Below are 20,103 nucleotides of genomic sequence, written 5' to 3'. Positions count from 1 at the left end.
CTCATTTTGAAAGTAGATTGTGAATGATACAATTTTAATTATTTCACTAAAAATGAGTTTTCTTTACCTCTCTCCACAAATAAATTCTTGGTTATAATAAGACACTTTGGGCCAGACGCAGTAGCTCACGCATATAATCCTAGCACTTTGGGAGTTTGAGACCATCCTGGCCAACGTGGTGAAACCCTGTCTCTACTGAAAATACAAAAATTAGATGGGCAGGGTGATGCACACCTGTAATCCCAGCTACTCAGGAGGCTGAGGCACAAGGATTGCTTGCACCTGGAAGGCAGACATTGCAGTAAGCCGTGATTGCACCACTGCACTCCAGCCTGGGCAACAGAGCAAGACTCTGTCTCAAAAAAATAATAATAAGAATAATAAGAAGAAGACATTCATTTTTTTATTACGCTGGCCTAACATATGTAAAAATTGACCTTACTGGCTTACTATTTTCTTTCTCATCTTCACCTTTTTATAATTTCATCTCTACTAAGACCTCTTTGGGAATGTAAGATCTATATTGTAAAAATAAGTTGAACCTCAAGTGATCAGTTTTGTTTTGTTTTGTTTTGTTTTTTGAGACAGGGTCTCACTCCGTCACCCAGGGTGGAGTGCAGTGGCACGATCTCAGCTCACTGCAGCTTTGATCTCCCAGGCTCAGGTGATTCTCCTCTCTCAGCCTCTTGAACAGCTGAGACTATAGGCGCATACCACCAGGCCCAGCTAATTTTTGTGGTTTTTATGGAGATGGGGTTTTACCATGTTGCCCAGGTTGGTCTCGAATTCCTGGACTCAAGTGATCTGCCCTTCTTGGCCTCCCAAAGTGCTGGGACTACAGGTGTTAGCCACCGTACCCGGCGTCAGTTTTGACATTTGATTAAAAACTTGGATTAAATGTGAGATGGCTTAAAATGTTATAACTGTTGAAAATAGGGCTGTTCTATAGCTAATTATTTAATAGTATTTATATCACAAGTAAGATCTTAATGTACAGCTCTTAGAAGAAAATATTTCAAAATTTAAGTCTACTGTCTGGTTTATATTATTTTTTTAAAAGACCTCAGATTACAGTTAATGTTGGAATTTCTTGGAAGAATTGTCAGCTCTGATAATATATGCCAGAGGTAGCCTATACCTTGGAACAGTTAGAACCTTGCTGCAGCTTTAATGATTGATTTCAGTCCTCCCATTTTTCATTGGCTGACATGCGCTTTAGTTTCCTAATTTACTGCTGGCCTAATACATTCTTGGTAGTTGCAAACTTCAGCTTAGTTCCTGTCCAGAGAATGTTTATTCCTTCAACCTTACTATTGGAAAAAGATCTCTGAGACCCATACTGGTTTCTTAATGTCACTAGTGCGTTTTTCTTTCAGTCCCTTTCCTTCATGGAGAATGTCGGCATCCAGAATGATGCCCCTTAGGGTGATTATTCAGTTTGCTGACAATTTCATGGTGTAAGATCTGCTTAATCACTTACCTATTTCAATAGTGAAAACTACCTTCTAATTTTTTTTTCTGTTCTTCTCATAAGTGATTTTCATGTAACATGCCAGAATACACAACACCTGTCTGTTAAGAACAGAATTACTAGGCTTTGATTCTTGGTAGTGGTTCCTTCTTTTGGGTAAGTATGAGAGTTGCTTTTGGTCTAATTACTCATACTTTTAAAATAACTATTTGCTTATAATTTTAAGTAGGTAGTATGTAGGGTTATCATTCAGGAATATTAGAAGAAAAAATCAATTTAAAAATACAAAGCCTAATGTCCTATCTTTATTTCTAACCTGCGCCTGGGTAATTTTATTTGACATTTCGTATCAGGATATCATACTCATTAATGAAGTATACTCCTCAGTTCTTGTGTGATGTCTGTTTTTTGGTTTTATTAAATTTTCAGGGTTTTTTGGGATTTTATATTATACTTTTGCTTTGCAGTCCATGCAGATTGTAATAATTAGTGCTAAGGAGATGATATAAGTACAGATACATACTGTTGTGTGCATTGATTATATTGATATTACATATTGATACAGATACTGACATATGCATACTTGAAACCACTGAAATCTTTAGGTAAGTTGCTTCTTTTGCAGATTGATTATAGTATATTAAAATGTAATTCTCAACTTAGAAGTATAATCTAGTATAAACATTCAATTGTATTATCTGACTTTGATATCTTGCTAGCATTTTACAGAATATGTTCTGTCTTCAACAGTATGTACTTCTCAATGGTTAGCTTTTTTTAAAAAAGGCTATCAATTTAAAGGAGGGTCAATATTGGTTCAAAGAACTGCTGTTGTATTGTGGTATTGCTTAGAGGGGATAAGCAGTTTGGGAGAGGTCGCTTATCAATGGAGTGGTGAGTTTGATTATAATTAAATTAAACAAGATTGGATACACATTTGGAAACCACATTTGAGTAGACCATATGTCTATCTTGGGTGTAATCTTTTCATGAAAGTCACCCATCTGCATATATATGTTGTGACACAATTATGTGTACAACATAAGATTATAGTAGTTGTGAAATAATGTGAATCTTGAATTCATTGAGTGATTTGTATATAGTCATTTGTCAAAATCTGTGGGGGATTAATTCCAGGACCTCCCTCAGATACCAAATTCTACTGATGTTTGAGTGTCTGATATAAAATGGTGTAGTATTTGCATATAACCTATGCATACCCTCCTGTATACTTTAAATTATCTCTAGAGTACTTACAATAGTTCATGGACATGTATACACTGTGCAAATAGTTGTTATACTGTAGTTAGGGAATGATAGCAAGAAAAAAGGCCTGTACATGTTTGGTACAGAAACATTCTCCACCTATGGTTAGTTGAATCCGCAGACGCAGAACCCCTGGATAGGAAGGGCTGACTGTGTTAAATATGTGGCTGTTAATGTGCATGAAATTTGGAATAGCCAAACTAATGTGTGTTATACTTATTTTTGTACTTCATTTAACCATGTTTTACATCATATTGAACTTTATAACATTTGCAAATAGAAATGACATGAAATGTAGAAAATCGACGAATGTTAAGAAACAGCTTGTTTTCAAAGCCGAAGACGCACAAATCCAATGTAGTACTTACTCTTAACATTTTGTCTAAATTTTCCAAGCATAAATAAGACGAACATAGATTATTTCATGGTTATAAAACAAAATAATTTATTCTGCTCGTTTAAAATGGAAAGGAATGATATATTTCAGTAGGCCTTTCTGTCCTTGTGGTCTTTCTTCCTTTTCTCTTTTCTTTCCCTTCTTCCTTTTTTCTTTACACTTTTCTCCCACTTTTCCTCCCTCATAGAATCCTTCCTTTTCTCTGCTTCAGTAATCTAAAAAGTATTTTTACTATGTAGTAGAGCATTTCCTATTTTAAGTTTTGAAGTTTACTTTTAAAAGCAAAGCTTTACTAAAGGGAAAATACCTGTATTAACTTACATTTAAAGTTTTTTCATGTAAGTCATTTTCTGACTCTGTGTACATGTTTAAAGTAACTTAGAATCAGCTTGGGACAATTCTCACGTCAGCTTATGTATTGAAGCATTCATACTCTTCACTAGGTGTTCATTTTAGCTGCAGATGCTTCATATAAAACAGGGTAGAGTGGCTTTCAAAAGGATCTACACATCAAAGTGTAACTTGAACTCTGATTTTTACACTGCTTGAGGAATGCTTAATGGAGTAGAACTAACAAATTTACTTTTCACCCAACACATTATTTTAGAGTTTTTAATCCTTTTTACCTACATGATTTTCTAAGCCGTATCACATACAATTGAATAGTTTTGTTGCTTTAGAGTGTTTTTAAAATGTTCACGTTAAATATTGTGATTCATTTTTTCTTTAGTAAGGAAGATTTCATTTAACTGTGATTTCTGGGGAATGAGGCTGCTACTTTTGGAGCCTTAAATAAAATTATTTGAATAAAGCACCATATTTTAAGTTAGAACACCACACTCTTGCACTCTTTTCTATAGTGTGGTTGATAGTTATTCATGAGGCCATGTTTATCATCTTTATGACCTGGTTCTGAAGAGGGATTTAAAATAAGTACAGTGATTATAGCTTTTAATTACAATATACCCTCTTTTCCTAGTGAATTCTTTGAAACAGAATGCTCCTTACTCAACCCCTTACCAAAGTCTCTTTTGCATTTCTCAGATGGGTAAATTGTCACCTAAATTATACAAGAAGCACATTAATATTTGATGTATACTATTTTCTTAGAACCCTGTTTAATAATCACCACTTAAGCCTGCTATATATTAAAATGTTTATACTATTTTAAAACTTCCATTGTGGAAAATAAACGTATAATTTGACTTGATGAATTGGTGGTATTATTATCTCAATCTAAAATACTGTTGGGATATGTCAGCCTACTTTGGATTCTATACACCGTTCTCTCTTCATATATTGTATTCCAAAATTTTGAATTTTTTTGTGGAGATAGGTACTTACATTGTAAATAATAGTTAAGTTCCTAGGACAGGCCATGTAAGTAATAGTGAAATAGATCTATGATATGAGTTCTGTAAACTCTAACCTGAATTTATAGCATTGTTCTTTTGTAATGCCAGATTCTAATTCAGAAATCTGTAAGAGGAAGAGTTCACTCTTACTATGGCGTTTCTCTTCCCCGTTCAGGTCATAGCAGTGTGGGTAGGAATCCAGAGGTTCCAAGCTAGTGAGGAAGAAAGTGAAGATGAGGAGTTCCTTGGCTACCCTAACTGGTGGCAAGTGTTCTGGAAAAGCTCACAAACAGTGGACACAGTGAGTCCACAATGTGGTAGCAGTTTATTAGTAAGGACATTTTTAATGGTCCCATATTTGATACTTTTATTTCATATTACTCCTTATAATGAAATTATGTATTTTGGTAAACCTTTTTAAACTAGCATATTGTAATTTCAAAACTTTTCAGCTTCATTTTCAGTATCAGAATATGAATATTAAATCAGTTTTGGTGAACAGTTAAGACAAAGTTATTTAAATTCACACAGGTAACTTAAAATCACCATGTTGCTATACAACTTTTTAAGAAAAAAACTTGTAATTTTTCTGAATTGGTAAGATAGAAATGTATCTCTGATCTTTGTTGTTATGGGGTTCTTGACTCTCTTTAATTTTTTAAAAATTTGTTTTTATGAAATATTATTTTTTTAAAAACCCACAAAATACATAAAACAGACATGCAGTATGATGCATAGGTATAAATCAAACACTGATGAAGTTAGCCATCATCCCAGAATGATTCCCCCTGCCACCCATATGAAAACTTTTTTTTTTCTTTCTTTTTTTTAGAGACATGGTCTGTGTTGCCCAGGCTGGTGTGTATGATGGCTATTTATAGGTATGATCATAGTGCAGTACATCCTGGAACTCCTGGCTCAAGTGATCCTCCTGCCTCAGCTTCCCATGTAGCTAGGACTATAGCCACTATGCTCGGCAAAGGTCACCTTTTAAAGCATGCTGTTTGTTGGTTTTTAGGAATCACTGAATTCTAAGTTATACAGAGTTGTGCAGCCATTCCCATTGTAAAATTTCAGAACATTTTCATCACCCTAAAAAGAAACCCCATGCCCACTGGCAGTCACTTATATCATTCCCCCTCCCTCCAGCCCTTGGCAACTACTAGTTTATTTCTCCCTTCTGGACATTTTATGTAATTAGCATCATATAAATATGGCCTTTTGTGTCTGGCTTCTTTTGCCTGCATATTGTTTTTAAGGTTCATTCATTTTGTAGCATATATCAATACATCATTCTTTTTATGGCCCAGTAATATTCAATTGTGTGAAGATATCACATTTAGTTTATCAATTCACCAATTGATAGACATGTAGATTGTTTCCACTTTTTGGCTATTATGAATAAAAGCTGCAGTTAATATTTATGTACAAATGTCTTGATGAACATATATTTTCATTTCTCTTGGGTAGATAGGAGTAGAATTGCTGGGTTACATGGTAATTCCATGTTTTCATGTTTAACCCTTTGGGGTATTGTCAGACTGTTTTTGAAAGCATCTGCACCATTTTACTTTTCTACCAGCATAGTATGAGGGTTCCAGTTTGTCCATATCCTTGCCAATGCTTATTTTCTGTACTTTTAATTACAGCAATCTTAGTGGGTATGAGGGGGTATATCATTTTGGTTTTTGCTTTTTCCTAATGGCCAGTGATGCTAAGCATCTTTTCATGCATTTAACTAGCCATCCGTATTTCTTAGGAGAAATAGATTCAAATCCTTTGCTCATTTTAAAATTGGCTTATCTTTTTATTTTTAAGTTTTACAGATTCTTTACATATCCTGAATACTAGCCTCTTATCAGATATGGTTTGCAAGTATTTTTTCCCAGTCTGTGGGATTTATTTTCTTGATGATGCCATTTGAAGAACAAAAGCTTTTAACTTTGATGAAGTCCAGTTTGTCTATTTTTTTCTTTGGTTCCTGTGTTTTAGGTTGCTGTATGTAAGAAACCATTTCCTAATCCAAGGTCACGAAGGTTTCCTCTTATATTTTCTTCTAAGAATTTTATAGTTTTACTATATTACCTTTTTCGTATATTTTTAATAGTATTCAAGCGCTATGTTTTTTAAATTTGTTGATCAGATTACATAAGTGGTGAAATCTGTAAAATATTTCTCACTTTATTTGCTAACTTCTAAAAATTTCACAAGAATTTTTATGACATTTCCTTTTGATGTTACTTTAGTAGAATAAATTTTTAAAAATTATTTGTGTTAGAAACAAAATAATAAATATTCCCATGTTATAAACTTTAGCATTCACCACCAAACCCGTAGACCATGCCTTGAGCAGTGAGTGTAGGTGAGGCTCTTTGTAGAGCTCCGCTATCTCCTAGCCCAGGTTTAGAATCACTTTTCCCCTGGGTTAGACACTTAACTGGGAACAGAATTTCACTTTTGAGGTCAGCACAGCTGCTTTTACTCAGACATTTCTTCTTGCTATTTTGATTTCTTTGTTTATACTAATTAAAAGTGTTTCTTAATTATTTTATGTAAGTACACCAAAAGGATAAAACGTGTTCATATGCAGAAGTGTCCTTTGATTCTTCAAAGGAAAATAGTTTATTAATTATATTCTTCTTGTATTAGTGTTTTTAGTATGGCTTTGGGTAAAATTAGCAAAGATATTTTAAAGCTATTGTATATAATGAAATTTAAATTATACTTCCCTTGATATGATTTTTTGAATCTTTTGGGAGAAAATTTTAGAGAATTTACCTAATTATTACTAAAAATGTCAATCCTAGCACTTTTATATGAAGCTTCTTTTTTGCCTCCTCTACTGATATAAAAATTTAAAAGCAATACAATTTGTTCTGTAAATGGGCTTATAAACAGCATCAAATTGATCTCGATCCCAAGAAAGGGAAGTAGTATTTCTCCATACCACACGTTATTCAGTCAAAGGATACGAAGAGGAAACAAAGTGTTGCCCTTATTTGAAGAATATTTGCCTCAAGTATTTATATGACAAAGCACATTTGGCACTGTCTAGACAGAATTATAATAAGTATTACAATTTAAATAAGGCAAAGCATAAACTTCAAACCAGATTGTGGGTATAATTCTGATGGATGCTTTTATTTAATCATAGTCTCAATTAAGAAACTTCTCCTTTGGAGATTAAGTGCCCCTGACTATAATGATGACAGCTTTTCAGATGTTAATTATTATTTTTTAGTGTTGTCAAGAATATTAAAAGTGGGCTTTAGACTCTCATAGCATAAGTACAGAAAGTGCTTATTTTCAACTCTCCTATTTCCCTACATAAAGGACAAAAGTAGTCTGATAAGTGTCACAGACTCCCACCCACTCCCCTCTCTGTTCTCCCTCTTTCTACCACCAAAAGAGTGTTTACTGTAAAGCTCTAAAAGCATTCATTTGGAAATGGTCTGTTCTTTTTATTTAATGAGGTATTATAGTTGTGTATATTCTTAAGCTAATTTTAATGAGTCTTCTTTTGAAAACCATGTGATGCAAAATTTGATATGCATGAATATATCTTAAGCCAAATATGCATGGGACAGTTGAAGCAGATACCATGTGTCATTGTTGGTAAAGTCTGGCAGCATATCCTGTGTAAACCCCTGTTTTCTTTTTCTTTGTGCCACATAATATTTATTCTAATTAACAAGACTTCAAAGGGAACTGAAGTTAGAATACCAATTATTTTTTATTCTCTCTGTAATGGGTTCTGTAATGACTAAATACTGTTACGTTTCTTTGGTTCTACATTTCACAATGGTTTAAGAGAGGAATGAAAAGAACTAGTCATTGTTAAGCACCTGTTACATTAGATATTTCATGTATCTCATCTTATTTAATTATTACATCAATTGTTCAAAGGTAAGTTTTCCTCATTTTTCAGATTCAGAAACAAGACTTCCAGAGGTTGAGGTAATTTGCTCTAGATACACAGTACGTTGTTGGGAGTTGGGATTCCAACCAAACCTTTGTTATTTCCGCTACATTTGACATTCCAAGCTCTACATGCTATGGCCCTTAGTCCACTTTTCTCTCCTTATCCACTGATTTATCAGAAGTACCATTATATTCAGTCTGCCCTCTGAATACTCAAATGACTTTATCTCTTTCTGTATTAAAAAAATATATATGTATTTCAAGCTGGAAGCTTGAAGACCTTTTATATTCCCTCCTTTATTTTTATCTTCTTTTGAAACTCCCTACTGTTGTAATATTTTACTTTCTACCACAATTAGCATATTTTACTTTGTACCTACTGGTATAGCTTCCACTCTTAGAAAATGAAATTAACCAGTTTGGATTGTTTTGGTTTTGCTCTAAATGCCAGTAAGTCCAGAGTTAAAATTTGTGCTCAAGCTGTATAATTTTTTTCATAGTGCTTTGTACATATTTCTGTTATCACATAACACTGTATTATAGTTATTTGTTTGCATGTTATTTATCTTTGTATCCATTAGCATAGTGATACCCTGATAAATACATAGTAAATATGTAATGAATGAAGATTTCTGATAAAATTTATTCCTGCCTTCTGGTCATTACTTAGAGATCCTGTACTTGAGTACTACTATTAAGATAATTCTATCCAAGCTACTTATATGTTAGTCGTAGTAGTTGTTGTTGTACCTATGCTTTTGTTAAACATAGGTAAAACCAAAGCTTTTTTTAAACATAGGAAGTAAAAACAATATTATTTGTCGTAATTTGTTTATATCATTGTAGTGCCTGTTACCACTATTACTCAAATAGCAGCTACTTGATTCTCTAAAGTAATGTACAAAAGTATGTTTGGGGTTTTTTTGTTTTTGCTAAAGATCTATAAGAAAAGTTTTATTGCTATTCATCTTTGTCACCATTTCAGCAATGAAGCTTCACTAATATTTATTATGTAATATTTTCAAAAATAGTAAGTTTGGTTCATTATTTCAAAATTGTGTGTCAAGTGAAAATACACTGATTTGATGGCCCTAGTAGTTGCCAATAGGGTTTTTTTGTTTTTTGTTTGTTTGCTTGTTTTGTTTTTTAATATACGGAGTCTCGCTCTGTTGCCAGGCTGGAGTGCAGTGGCACAGTCTCAGCTCACTGCAACCTCCCCCTCCCATGATCAAGCGATTCTCCTGCCTCAGCCTCCCTAGTAGCTGGGATTACAGGCATCCGCCACAGCGCCTGGTTAATTTTTGTATTTTTATTAGAGAGAGTGTTTCACCATATTGGCCAGGCTGGTCTCGAACTCCTGACCTCAGGTGATCCGCCTGCCTCAGCCTCCCAAAGTGCTGGGGTTACAGGCATGAGCCACTGTGCCCGGCCATCCAATGGGGTTTTTAATTTTGGAAGGTAGCTTTTGGGCATGAACAGGCATACTTATAGTTAGTTGTGTTTTATTAGAGTTATAAATTGTAAAATCTAGTTTTTCTAAAATGCCTTTTCAGTTCAATTAATGCTACTTATAAATTTAGTAATTGTTGTACAAAAATGAGAGTAGTCTTTTTCACTTCTTGATATTTTCAGAGTCCATCCCTTTTCTGGATTTAATTCTTAAATAACACATAGTACTACTTATATAGTTGGGCAAACCTAATTATGTTCTTGATTAATCTATAAATGAACTTTGCTAATTCCAGTTATAGTTTAGTATAGCTGATTTTTTAAGCACCTGCAAATATAACAAGTGAAATCCTGTGATATACTTAAGCAACCCTTGTAAATCAAATAAATTTTACTTACAAATGTACTAAATCACCATCCTGTTTCAAAAGACTTAAAAACAAAGCACACACACAAAGTAGATCATGAATGAAAACTTGTTGCTATACCTTGAAAAATACAACATACATAAATTATCAATATAATATCTGTTTCTTCAGCTCAACCAAGAAGACTAGAATGTCCATCTAAGCCTCACTGGGGCAAATGATATTATGCATTCAGTTTACAGTGATTCGGGTCTTTGGGAGATCCTGAGAAGTCAGGCTGGAGTGCAGTGACATGATCTCAGCTCACTGCAACCTTTGCCTCCCAGGTTCAAGCGATTCCCTGCCTCAGCCTCCTGTGTACCTGGGACTACAGGTGCACGCCACCACGCCCAGCTAATTTTCTTTATTTTTAGTAGAGATGAGGTTTCGCCATGTTGGCCAGGCTGGTCTCGAACTCCCGACCTTATGATCCATCCACCTTAGCTTCCCAAAGTGCTGGGATTACAGGCGTGAGCCACCACGCCCGGCCTGTCCAAACTCTTTTTAAATAAACTTGAGCCCCTTGTCATCATTACGTTCTGCCTGCTGTGTCCATAAGAGACTCCCCCAGCACCTCCATCCCTGCTTACCTTTTAGTTAAGTCCATTTTAAGTTTTACAACCCAGTGCATTGTGCATCTACTGGGCATCTATTAAGTTTCACCCCTTTGTTTTTTTTATGTTTTTCTCTTTCATAAGTTTTTATCACTTTGTTTCAGTGAATAGAATCTCCTTTTACTCTGATGGTGTTCTTCCTCCTCTTTATGGACACTGACTCCATAGTCAGTGACCCAGATATATACCCTTCTAGCATAAATGGTCATTTTTAATAAACCAACATTTCTAATTCTTAATGTATGTAAATACAATTTGTATGACCAAAACAACAAGACTAGCACTAGTAATAACATAGTAACAGGGTTGACTACAAGAATAGTGTATGTTATTATAATCCTTATTTTTTTTTGACAACTCAATACAGAATACATATTAGAATTCAGTAAAGTTCTGTTGAGAGTCAAGTCACATTTAAAAAGAACAATTATAACACTCATTGAGCATTCAATATGTGCTAGATATTGTTCTAAATGCTTTATATGAATTAGTTGTATAACCTTCACAAAAAATCCTTTGAGGTATATACTGTTAATATCCTCATTTTACAGATGAAACAATTGACACACAAGTAACACAAGAAGGTTTAAGTATTTGCCTAGGGTCACCCAGGTACTAGTTGACAGAGCTGGGATTGGAACCATAAGCTGAATCCAATGTTATCAGGTGCCATCAGAGCTAGAATATGTGTCTTCTGACTGACTTTAAATATCATGCTCTTATTACTGTACCAGGCTATAAATTATTTGAAATACGAAGGGTCAGTTTTGGAAATAGATGTTTGTGATTAGGAAATATCAAGAGTAAAAGACTCTAGTGCGTTTCTTACTATAACTGCCATTATTAGTAGCTTCTTAGACTACATTCATTTTCATACTTTTTAAAGGATTTTCGTTATGTACTTGGTGATTTTAATTCTGATGTGTTTCTTATAAGATTTATACATTGTAATAATTGCTTTTGCTGTGTTATAGTATATATTATCTGCCTTTTAAAGATCTCCAACATTATAAACATTACTTTTGTTTTGAGCTTTAATTGACTGTGTTCTGGATTTTTCAGCCAGGATGGAGAAAACATTTCATCAGAATCACCTAAGGGGCTTTTCCTGCTACCTGAGTCTTGAGTCCCCACCTTTCCTCACTCATTTGTGTTGAGAGTCACTGCCCAACTGAGCAACTGTTATTGATGTAAATTTTGTTATGGCCTTCAGATGTGTCAGAGTAGGTTGAAAGGTTGAAAGTCAGTGTTGTAGACCGTACTTCTCAAACTTTAAACATGAATCACTTGGAAATCTTGTTAAAATGCAGATTCCAATTCAGGAATTCCAATATGTGGCCTGAGAATCTGCATTTTAATAAGATCCAGGTGATAACCAAGATGCTACAGGTCCTCAGAGCACACTTGGATTAACAAAGCTCTAGACTAGTTGTTTTGGATTTTTTTTTTTTTTTTTTTTTTTTGAGACGGAGTCTCGCTCTGTATCCCAGGCTGGAGTGCAGTGGCCGGATCTCAGCTCACTGCAAGCTCCGCCTCCCGGGTTCACGCCATTCTCCGGCCTCAGCCTCCTGAGTAGCTGGGACTACAGGCGCCCGCCACCTCGCCCGGCTAGTTTTTTTTTTTTGTATTTCTTAGTAGAGATGGGGTTTCACCGTGTTAGCCAGGATGGTCTCGATCTCCTGACCTCGTGATCCGCCCGTCTCGGCCTCCCAAAGTGCTGGGATTACAGGCTTGAGCCACCGCGCCCGGCCTGTTTTGGATTTTTTAAAAAGTTTTTTATTTTGAGATGATTACAGATTCACATGCAATTGTAAGAAATAATACAGAAAGATCTACATACCCTTCATCTAGTTTCCCCCAATTCTAACATCTTGCATAATTATAGTACAGTATCACAACCAGGAAATTGTATTAATATAATCCACAAACATTACTGAGATTTCCTTAGTTTTACATATACTGTGTGTGTGTATTTGGTTCTATGCAATCTTAGCACTTATGTAGATTCACCCTATATTCAAAATATAGCCCCTTTTCAACACAGGGATCTCTTAGGCTACCCTTTTATAGCCACAGCCACCTACCTTACTTCATGAACTCTTCCCTAACCTCTGACAACTACTAATTTGTTTTCCATTTCCAAAGTTTTTGTCATTTCACTAATATCAGTGGAGTCATGCAGCGTATAACCTTTTGAGATTGACTTTTTTCATGTAACATAATTCCCTTGAGATCTATCCACGTCATTGCATATACCAGTAGTTTGTTCCTTTTTATTGCTAAGTAGTATTCCATGGGACAGACGTATTACAGTCAGTTTATAAGCATTCACCTGCTTTAATGGGTAACCCTGGGATTGCTTACCGGTTTTGACTCTTACAAATAAAACAGCTATGAACGTTCATGTACCAGTTTTTTGGAGAAGACATTTTTATTTCTCTGGGACTATTCAGGAGTGTAATTACTTGGTCATATGGTAAGTGCATGTTTAGTTTTGTAAGAAACTGCCATACTCCTTTCCTGAGGGACTGTACTATTTTACATTTGTACCATCAATGTGTGAAGGACTATTTTTCCACATGCTTACCAGCATTTGGTGTTACCACTAATTTTTATTTTGGATATTTTGGTAGGTGTGTAGTGATATCACATTGTGGTTTTAATTTGCATTTTCTTAATGGCTAATGATGTGTGAGATATATTTTCATGTGCTTATTTGCCACCTATATATTCTCTTTGGTAAAATGTCTGTTTATTTCTTTTGCCCATTTTCTAACTGGATTATTTGCTTTTTTTTAAACTGTTGCATTTTGGGAGGGAGTTCTTATATATTATAGACACAAGACCTTTCTTGGAGATCAGGTTTGCAAATATTTCCCCCAGCCCGCAGCTTATGTTTTCATTCTCTTCACAGGATCTTTTGCAGAGCAAAAGCTTTGCTGTTGTTGCTGTTTAATTTTGATTAAGTCTATTTATTAGTATTCCCTTTTATGGGTCATGCCTTTAGTGTTAAGTTCTAGGCTGATTTGGAAAGTAGTGTTAAAATGAGTTTGCCTTTTTTTTTTCCCTTGCTATATAGAAAAACATTAAAACATAAACTTCTGAATTTCGTGATTCTGGACTTTTTAGCTTACAAACAAGTTTATGGTAAATGAATGAAACTAAAAGGAAATAAAACCTTGAGTCAACACAGTTTGGATAGTATTAAATTAAACTATGCGTTACAGTGTACTAAAACTAGTGGCCCTGGTGATGATATGTTTTAAGTTACAAATTGTTATGTGTCAGAATTGTGTTGTGCATTTTATTATCTGAAAAAACTGTATAACGTAGGTATTATCTCCATTTATACATATACATGTGTGTTTACACATATGTATATATTCCTGTTTTGCAGTTGAAAAAACTGAGGTTCAGGAAAGATAGGTAATTGTGCCCATGGTCCCATAATGAATGACAGAAACAGGACTTGAATCCAATACTCTTTTTTTTGAGACAGTCTCACTCTGTCACCCAGGCTAGAGTGCAGTGGCGCAATTTTGGCTCACTGCAACTTCCGCCCTTTGGGTTCAAGCGATTCTCCTGCCTCAGCCTCCCGAGTAGCTGGGATTACAGGCACATGCCACCATGCCTGACTAATTTTTGTATTTTTAGTAGAGACCAGGTTTCACCATATTAGCTGGGCTGGTTTTGAACTCCTGACCTCGTGATCTGCCTGCCTCAGCCTCCCAAAGTGCTGGAATTACAGGCATAAGCCACCACCCCCAACTGAATCTAATGCTTTTTAACAACTGCCTGGCATGTTTTGTTGCAGCACGTAACTGTATATAACTCAAAGGACTCAAACCTGATTTAAGTTTGTGATGATTGTGCTTGTTACTCTTGAAGTCCATACATTGTCTGATTTTATTGGTTAACCTATTGGTTCTACTGGCTATATTTGAAACAGAGACTTTTTCTTTGCATTTCATTTCTTTTTTTTTATTTTTTTGTTTTTGAAACAGGGTCTTGCTCTGTTGTACAGTGGTGTGAATGGGCTTATTGCAGTCTTGACCCCTTGGTCTCAAGCATTCCTCTGGCCTCTGCCCCCTACCCCCCCCCCCCACCCCCAAGTAGTTGGGACTGCAGGTGCACTCCATCACACCTGGAGAGTTTTTTTTTACATTTTGATGAGATGAGGTCTCTCTGTGTTGCCCAGGGGAGTCTCAAACTCATGGACTCAAACTCTCCTCCCACCTTGGTCTCCTGAAGTGCTAAGATTACAGGCATGAGCCACCATTTACAATATAGCTGTAACACTACATTATTTATAAGAATTTTAAGTTTTACATTTGAACTATTTAAGAAAATACATAAGGTTTGCCAAAATTTTTACAAGCTTCGTTTTTCTGCTTTTCTTCAATATATCTCTGAGCTATATCAACACCGTAAATTTCCCATATAAGAAAAAGTGATTGATGTGTTGGTGAAGGCACATGAGTAGAGGAGAGATGGGAGCAGCCAGCCATTACCACCTCAGTTTTCCATTTCATTTGGTGTTAAGAAATGACTAACATACATTTGAAAAAGTAACAAGGACAGTTTCAAAGGTGACTTACATCATGTTATTTCTCATGAGAGTAACACTGTTTCTTGGAAGTTATTGAAATACTTTGCATATTTACAAATATGTGGCAAGGTCAGGTATTGTGGTATATTCCTGTTTGCAGTGGCTTTCTTGTCTGTCAACCTAAGATTTAGATTGCATTGAATATTGTTAGTCTTGTCTAATTTTATATATACTAAATCAGCGTTTACAGAATTCCTATTTGTGGAGATTTAAAAATATTTCTCAGTATAATTTAGTCTTCTCTGCAGAGCTCTAACACAGGGCTAATGAGAACTGTTGAAAAGTTTGCAGGAATGTGTCCTCCATTCCCATCGCCCTTAAGAACCTCTGCACTTGAATGCATGATCTGTGGGAGCTTTCATTTTAAGCGTAATTGTCTTAGTCCATTTGTGCTGCTATAACAAAATATCTTAGACTAAGTAATTTTTATTATTATTATTTTTTGAGACAGTTTCGCTCTTGTTGCCCAGGCTGGAGTTCAATGGCATGATCTTGACTCACTGCAACCTCTGCCTTCTGGCTTCAAGTGATTCTCCTGCTTCAGCCTCCTGAGTAGCTGGGATTACAGGCGCCCACAACCATGCCCAGCTAATTTTCTGTATTTTTAGTAGAGATGGGGTTTCACCATGTTGGGCAGGCTGGTCTCGATCTCCTGACCTCAGGTGATCCACCACACCAGGCCTAGACTGGATAATGTATAAACAACAGAAAATTATTTCTCACAGTTCTGGAGGCTGGGAAGTCAGAGAGCAAGGCTTCAGCAGATTCAGTGTCTGGTGAGGACTGCTGTCTGCTTCAGAGTTAGCACTGGTTGCTGCACTGCCCACCCCCCCGGTCCCCACCCCACATGGCACAAGGGGCAAAGGGCTTACAAGCTCCCTGGGGCCTCTTTTATAAGTACATTGATCCCATTCGTGAGGACTCTGCCCTCCTGACCTAATTACCTCTCAAAAGCTTCACCTCTTAATACTGCCATGGTGAGGAATAGGTTTCAGCAGGAATTTTGAAGGGATGCAAACATTCAGATGACAGAAGTAACTAACTCCCCAAATTGAGTATTTTTTTGTAGTCCTGATTGACTTAGGTACTTAATTGCTATTTACTGGCACACTAAATTTTTAAGAATAAGAATATTACGTTTTTAAAGGCACTGTATAATAAATATTAAACAGAAAATGTTCATCAGATTTTTGGTTGGGGTATATTGAGTTTTTGTCTTTTAAAATAAGATTTTCATTAAATGAGAAACAACACGTTGCTGAGCGTTTTCTTGGTTACCATTCTACAGCATTTAGCTACCCTATGTAATAGCACTGGGGCTTTCTCCCCACTAAGCAAATACCTCATCATAAAAGATCATTGAAGGTTATATTCCTTTATAATACTTGCTCAGATTTGGGAAAGAGTGGGAAAAAAGAGAGATACATAAAAATAACAGGATATTTCTCCAGTAGTGAGGTTAGAGGAGAATTTCTGTTTTTTAATATGTAACCAAGACTAGTTGGCCTTTCCTGTTTAGCATTTTTTTCAGGTAATTTTTAATTTTTTAGTTTTAATTTTTATGGATACATAATAGTTGCAATTATTTATGGGGTACATGTAATCTTTTGCTATAAGCATGCAATGTGCAATGATCAAATGAGGATATTCACCACCTCAAGCATTTATTATTCCTTTGTGTTAGAAATATTCCAGGTAATTTCATTACAGCAAAGCCACCTCGCATTTCGTACATTAATTAGGATATGAATGAGAGCTCCAACTTGTTGAAAAGATTCCTTTGACTTTGTTGTTTTCAGGTCGGACTGTGGGAGGTACCTTCTGACTTTTTTCTTTAAGTTGTGGGTATATTCCTGGTCTCTTCCTTTTCCACTGCACCAGCTCCAGTTGTCTTCACATAATCTTGCTGTATTCAGTCAGCCTCTCACCAGTCATTCTTGATTTTGCTTCATAACCAACTCATCGTACACAGCACTGCTTTCCATTAATCGTCAGAAAAAGCCTTTCGCCAACATTACTTCCTTTGCTAAAAAGCATTAAAAGCTTCTTCATGGCCTGAAGATCAAAAACCCTGAGTGAGGGATGACTATTTTAAATTATCACTACAGTTCCCTATTCTTTTCTTTTCTTCTCTGAACTCCCCAACCTTATTATCTTTACACAGTTAATTACTTGATTATGCATGATACTGTTCTTCGTTTCAACTTGTATGAGAAAGTATGGCTTTTTAAATTGAGGGATGTATTAGTCTGTTTTCACTCTGCTCTAAAGAAATATCTGAGACTGGATCATTTATAAAGGCAAAAGGTTTAACTGACTCACTTTTCCGTGTGGCTTGTGGAGGCCTCAGGAAACTTAAAATCATGGTAGAAAGGGAAGCAGGCACCTTCACAAGGCGGCAGGAAAGAGAGATGAGAGTGCAGGAAAAACTGCCACTTTTAAAACCATCAGATCTCATGAGAATTCACTAGTATCACGAGAACAGCATGAGGAAAACCACCCACATGACCCGGTCACCTCCTTCCCTCGACACATGGATTACATGTCCCTCCCTACACAGGTGGGGATTACAGTTTGAGATGAGATTTGGTGGGGACACAGAACCAACACATATCAAAGGATATCAGTCATATTTTTAAAAATAATTCGTAGAGTTCAAATAGTGAAGTGAATTGAATCATATTGAGTGCATATTATCAAGATTTTTTAAAAATTACAGTTTATTTTCATACTTGTCACAAACACTCAAATATATTATTGGAGTACTATTTCAAAATACTATGTATTCAGTGAATACATAAGCATAGAACTAGGAAAGGCAGCTCACATGCTTATATGTTTATTTTTTCTATTTATTTTTATTTATTTATGTTTTCTTTTTGTATTGTGCTTTAAGTTCTGGGATGCGTGTGCAGAATGTACAGGTTTGTTACATAGATACACACGTGCCATGGCGGTTTGCTGGACCCATCAGCCCCTCATCTACATTAGGTATTTCTTCTAATGCTATCCCTCCCGTAGCCCCCTACTCCCCGATAGGCCCTGGTGTGTGATGTTCCCCTCCCTGTGTCCATATGTTTCATTGTTCAACTCCCAGTTATGAGTGAGAACACGAGGTGTTTGGTTTTCTGTTCCTGTGTTAGTTTGCTGAGAATGATAGTTTCCCACTTTATCCATGTCTATTTCTTTTTAAACCAAATCTCTAACAGTTGTGTCAAAGATGTTGAGGTATATTTCTGTCATTAAAAGACAAAAACAAAAACTTGTCTCTAATGCCTAAGTGTTTGAAATCATATTCTTATAAAATATGAGGCAGCCTGGGCAACATAGTGAGACCCGCCCCCCCCCCCCCCCCCCGAACAGAAAATTAAAAAATTAGCTGAGCATGGTGACTCACACATACAGTCCCGGCTACTCTGGAGGCTTAGGTGGAGAATTGCAACATGGGGGTTGCGCCACTGCAGTTCAGCCTGGGTGACACAGTGAAACCTTGTCTCAAAAGACAAACTCTCTCTCTCTCTCTCTCTATATATATATGACATTTCTCTGTTCTTGTTAAGTTTTAATGATTTTTCATCTCAGAAAGCTTAAAATTTACCATCTTAAAGTGAAATAACAGTTAAGAGGGAGAGAGGAGGTAAAAATGCTTTTATTCTCTTTAACGTTTATTTATTTACTCTGTGGTTGGCACAGTTGCTCATTTATTTCCACAACAAACTCAAGAGATATGGAATGTCCCAAATTAGGAGATAAAGGAAACTGGGTACAAGATCATAGATCTTGCAAACAGTAGTGCTCTTCATAGACACTGGCTGATTTCAGAGCCTCTGTACTCTGTCATGATAAAGCCTCCATCATCACTAAGGACATTTAGTAAATGAAACAATTTTAAAAGTGAGTAAAACACTGAGATTATTAGCAGAAAATTATGGTGTAGTGCTACTAACAGTTTTTGTCAGATGAAATGGCTGCTCTGCATCTGCTATTTTGGAAACCGTGAAACCTATCGAAAAGTTGAAATAAAGTACTAAAATCATACACCCTGTACCTAGATTCAGCATTAGTTAATATTTTTTTATTTTTGCTTTGTCTTCACACACACCCCCCCCCCACAACTCACTCTCTCTCTCACTTGAACATGAATTTCTTTAAAATAAGGATTGTCCTTATTATACCTATGAAATTTGACATTAACTCAATAATATTATCAGTTGTCCATTCTGTATTTCCCCATTTATCCCAAAACTGTGTTTTATAGTTGGATTTCTAAAAAATTTCCTTCTTCAATTCAGTATTCAGCCAGGGTTTCTGTTTTGTCTTTGCTTTGTTAGTCTCTTTTAGAGATGCTGAGAAGAAATGCTTTCATTGGTATCTTTTTGTGTTGTTTGCTTTTTAATCCCTTGAAGTTTTTGAAGGGTTCCAACCAGTTATCTTTAGAACGTCCCACCCAACTTTGAATTTGTCTGCTTGTTTCCTCAGAATTAGATTCACCGGAATTTATCATGTTAAACATTTTTCACAGTGATATCACATCTGTGATGTTGTATAATTCTGCTAACACCGTATCAAAAGGCACCTAATGCCAACATAAAGTTTATGATATATAAATTTGTA

The 20,103-nt window shown here is 35.7% G+C and overlaps 1 protein-coding gene across 5 annotated transcripts in view; it reads left to right on the top strand.

The window, feature by feature from the left end:
* Positions 1–20,103, top strand: part of ATG5 (autophagy related 5) — a 134,366-nt gene that overhangs the window by 96,834 nt on the left and 17,429 nt on the right. The window lies entirely within an intron of this gene.

The sequence above is a fragment of the Macaca thibetana genome, chromosome 4 (assembly GCF_024542745.1).
Source record: "Macaca thibetana thibetana isolate TM-01 chromosome 4, ASM2454274v1, whole genome shotgun sequence".
Classification (NCBI taxonomy): Eukaryota; Metazoa; Chordata; class Mammalia; order Primates; family Cercopithecidae; genus Macaca; species Macaca thibetana.
Note: the sequence above shows the minus strand (reverse complement) of the source record. Positions and strands in the feature narration are given on the sequence as shown.